Here is a 4,841-nt window from a genome sequence, read left to right as displayed (position 1 = left end):
CATAGGCTATTAAGTGAGATTAGAAGTTATCTCATGATAAAAGCACTCTATCAGAAAAGAACGTTCTCTTAAGTAGTTTTTTTCTCCATGTAAGTATTTTGTACTATTGTTTTCTAATAAGTCATCTGTCATTCAAATAGAAAAGTCCTAGATCTGGGAAATGAGGGGCTAGGATGGAACCAAAGGGTTTAAGGATGTTCAAATGACATCTGAGATTATCTCTGAGGTGCATCAGAGGCAATGGAGCAGAGGAAATTTTGCAGGATGCCAGCTGAAAACCTGCTCCTTGTTTTCTGTGGGAATGCAGGTTGTGTGCTCTCAGCTTAAGCCAATGTTCTCCATTTTCTTGCAGCCTGGATCCTTCTTTGAGCTCACTGATGTCTCCCTGTGTCTGGAATGCCAACACCCTCGTGGTCTCCAGAGACTGAAGCCCCCTTTGCCAGAGGTAAGCAGTGGTGTCACTGCTCAAGGCAGCAGCTCAGCATGGGGAGCAGGTGCTTGCTGAGGGATGATCCCAAATTTTGGCACTCTAATCGCTGTCCTGTGGGAGTTGAGCCAGTTGGAGGCAGTTTCCTGTGCCTCACTTGCAGTAGCCATTTGCAATGGTAGAATGAGTCTCTTTTATAAAGTTGGGCAACTTGATGGTATTCCAGGAGTTGAAGGCCTGTTAATCCCCCAACACTTCTAGAGGTTGCTTCTTCTCTGTTGTCTGCTGTGGAGAAACTGAGTTCTGGCCTTCTTGCCTGGAACTGTTTAGCTAAGCTTTCCTCCTTTGGTGCATTTTAACTCCCTGTGAGCCTCTTTGTGCAGCTTTTTTGAGAAAAGTAGACTTTGAGGAATCACCTGCAAATCAGCTCTCCAGGGGAATTGCAAGAGTAGCCAGAAATCCTTGCTTTTGTTATCCCTGTTTTGGCAGCGCTGCTGAAGGATGTCCTCACATTGATGGCAGTTAGAAGCAAAAGTTCATTTTTATTGGATGCTCCAGATCAACAGCTTCCCAGGTTTATTGAAGTATTTTGAAATCCTCTGAAAATGTGTTGTATACCATTTGCTTTGAAGGAAGAATCTATTATAGTTTTGTACTGTCTGGTGGGAAAAAATGTTTGCTTTTTCCATCTCTGAATGCACCCTGCGACTCTAGCTAAAAAAGCTGAAGTATCGTTTTTGACTGTGTGTTCTTTGTTTCTGCAGATCTGCTGTCCAAATCAGCATGCTGTGTTATGCCAATCCAGTGCCTTGTCAGCGTGGCAGACAGCTGTAGTTAGAATACAAGGCTTCTTGTTCCACCCACCCCCTCATATCTCAGGTTTTATTCTACTTGTTTGAGCAGTGGACACATTCCTGCCAGTCTAGGTGTCTTAATTTAATTTGGGCACAGACTATATAAAATTGAACAGATATCTGAAAGCAGTGAAGAGAAGACCATAAAATGAACCATGTGCTCAGCTTCATTTGAACCAAGCAATGCTGTATTTTTTTTGTCCCCATTGCCACAAAAGTCACACGTAACTTGGAGGTGTGTGACAAGAGGATCCAGCATGGGGAGAGGAGGTAAGGAGACTGGAACTGGACCTAATTTTCTTTGCTATTTATTTTTGAGGTGTGTTTTCAAGACTGGATGTTTCTTCATCTTCTACAGTTACCAGCACTCATTTCTCTAAAGTAAATGAAAGATTACATTTCCCAATAAATTAAAAAAAAAAAAAAAAACCAAAAAAAAAAAAAAACCAAAAAAACCCAGTAAAATCTCTTCCACAGAAAATATTTTTCAAGTCTTGCCCCTAAAAGACAACTTGACATTGTTTTCAATGGGCATGGGAAGCGCTGGTTTCCAAGAAATTCCTGGAAACACAGAGTGGTAGTTTCATCTAGTAGGCAGGCTAGGAATTCCAAGAGCACAAAATTTCACTGCCTAAAATAATCCATTAATCAGAAGATAAGTTGAACAAATTAACCTGAAATACTGAACTTAAAAAAACCCTTTGTTTTTGAAGACATTCAACATTAAATTTTTTTACCTCAAGGTAATGTAATAAATAAGATTAATTACATAATTTTTGGAAAAGTTGTCATGATTATGACATGATAATGATATTCATATATGATATCATGCCTTCAGATTGAGCCAATTCTTGCAGAAGTTTTGTCTGCATGAATGTCTCCAGTACATACATTTCCTTACCCCTGTCTAAATTGATGAAGAAATTCATGCTCTAAAGGACTTATTAATCCTAAAAATAGCTCAACACACATTAGATTAAGTTTACAGGCTTTAAAGGTGTTGTGTTTTGAAAATCAAGCTTTTGTTTTAGGAGTCAGACTTTGCATGTGACAAACAATTCTCTGGTTTTCCTCCCACTCACTTGCACCTTGATATCTTTCAATTGTGGTACCCTTCAGATGTAGAAAAATGTGTGAATGGTAATAACATTATAAAGATGGTGGGTGAAAAAATTGAGATTTGAAGTTGATTAGAAGCTGATTGTCTTTAATTTCTCAGTAATTCACTGTCATTGATGTACAGTCTCTTTTCTTATCATTCCTTCAGTAGTTAATATTGATGGAGACATATTTATCCTGTATCATAATCTTCTCTTTCATTCTGAAGACACTAAAATTGTTCAGTTGAAGACTTTAAAAGCTTTTGTTGGAGGAGTTTGTTACATGTACATCTGAAAAGAAAATCGAAAAAAGCACTGAAACCGAAATTTCAGAATTAAATGGGTGATGCAACATGAATGGATCCACTATCCAGGAGTACTTCTACAAATGCATTTCTTTATATTCATATATATGGGTATAAAGTAACTATCACCCTAACTTAGAAGTTTCTGCATATGCAACCAATTATTTTTCCACTTATGTGGAAAATGTGAGTAGGAGGAGGACATGCAGAGTCTCAGCAAGGAAAATGAAGATGTGTAGCCATAGATGTTGGTCACTACTGCAAAAGCAGTATATTATACTGAATAATCAGCACTAGCAATTGAAAATGCCATAGCTCTCTAGATGTGTTACTGGCATCTAAACACTATCCACTTTTAGATCTCCGAGGAGTTTTATGAAAATTCATGAGAAAGTTTGCTTAAATGACACTCTTTTCAAAGAAAATATGCTTGGGAGGCCGTGGAGCTTTTGCAGTATTATATTCAGGAACAGCCACTTCATTAAGAACAGGTTTTTAATATGTATGTTCTCAGTTATAGACAGTTTTTGCAATTCCCAAGCCATAGGCATCATGGAAAGTAGCTTTGTTTCTTGTTTTTTGTTTTATTTACCAGTAGCATTTACATAGTGACTACCCACTCACTTTGTTTAGTTTCCTACAGAGGACTTGTGAAATTTCTGGAAATCAGTAGGAAAATGCATGGAAAGCAGCATGAGAAATTGGGAAGACACTGGAAAAATTTCTAGGAAGCACTTAGCAAATTCTTGAAAGTTGGGACAGAATTCCTAGAAAACAGAGGGAGACTTCCCAAAAAATATACATGGGGGATGATACCTTCAGAGAAAGGGGAAATTTCCTGAAATACGAAGTGGTACAGCCTAGAAAGTGCAAGGTAGAAAAAGGAGGAGAGCAGCCAAAGTGAATACTTTCAACAGCACACTTAACATTTCTAGGAAGTTGGCTGTGGATTCCCCAAAAGCACACAAGGAAAAAAAAAAAAACAAAACCACAAGCAAAGGGGGAATTCCCAAAAATCTTGTGCAAAGTTATGGGCATGGGGAAAATTGTGGGAAGTGTGGAATATGTGGAAAATTTCCCAGAAAGCTGAGGATATTCCTTGAAAGCTGTGGAGTGCACTCCTGCAAAGAATGAGGTGAATTTCTATGATTTGGGGTGTGGATGGGCACTCCTAGAAAGCAGAAGAGGAATTTTCCAGGGATCATGTGGGTATTTGATGGAAAACAGAGAGGAATTCCAGGCAGTGACAGGTGGCAGCTCATGATACTTTTCAATGTGAGGCAGAAAACTTGTACCGAACTCTGCAAGCTGCTGATCCTAAGCTTTACAGCAAACATGCATGAAGACTGAAACATATTGAGTAGAAAATACTGCAACTACTACAGTTTTATTTTTGTTGGAAAAATCAGTTTGCTTCTCTGATAGTGAAACCAGTTTTTGAACATATGATTGCAAGGTTCAGATTAGTTTATATTAATGGATAATCAATATAGTAAGATTTTTTAAATAGTTTTCAATATAGTAAGTTTTTTAATAGTACTCTTCATGATTATCTGTTTTTTAATGGAATTCATCAATTTGGAAGGAAACTAGGAGGTGGTAGCCTTGGGATGATAACTGAAGTGAAACACAAGACTACCAAAGAATGAGCCATTAAAAAAACTTCAGGAAAAGAGTAAGTATCTTGTAGATGTCTGATATTCTTTAAATTATTCCTAGCTTTCTTACTATCTGATGATTCTCCTCTTCCAATATCTATTTGAGCACCAGATCATATTAGATACAGAATTTCTCTTTTCAGTTATAGAGATGTTTATTTTCATTTTCCAGGTAGTCTTTGTGTCTCATTCATTGCCCCTGTGGCAGAAACCTTAAGCAGCACAAGTTTTGAAAACACTCAAAATCTTCTGTCAAACTGTTCAATCCAGGGCTCTTATTATTTCATGAAAGGATAATTGAGAATATATTTGCATATTAGATTGCAAAGTAACCAAATTTCTTCAAAGAATATGTGCAATTGAACAGTGTTTCTTAGGTATTCATTTGAGTTTTTATCAATAAAGTAAGGTAAAAAAAAGGATCAAAAAAATTGTTCCATTCACAAATCAGTATGAATACCACAGTGTCGCCGTGCCTGCCTGAAGCTGCCTGGCTT

At 37.5% G+C, this 4,841-nt stretch overlaps 1 long non-coding RNA gene across 1 annotated transcript; it reads left to right on the top strand.

Annotated features, from left to right (window-relative positions):
- The first annotated feature begins 1,207 nt into the window (after positions 1–1,207).
- Positions 1,208–4,841, top strand: LOC128790122 (uncharacterized). Its single transcript, XR_008431639.1, has 3 exons — positions 1,208–1,551; positions 4,272–4,361; positions 4,810–4,841. It is a non-coding gene; the product is annotated as an uncharacterized LOC128790122 (long non-coding RNA).

Source organism: Vidua chalybeata, chromosome 6, assembly GCF_026979565.1.
Source record: "Vidua chalybeata isolate OUT-0048 chromosome 6, bVidCha1 merged haplotype, whole genome shotgun sequence".
Taxonomy (NCBI): Eukaryota; Metazoa; Chordata; class Aves; order Passeriformes; family Viduidae; genus Vidua; species Vidua chalybeata.
The sequence above is the reverse complement of the archived record's forward strand: the minus strand, read 5'-3'. Positions and strand labels throughout refer to the sequence as shown.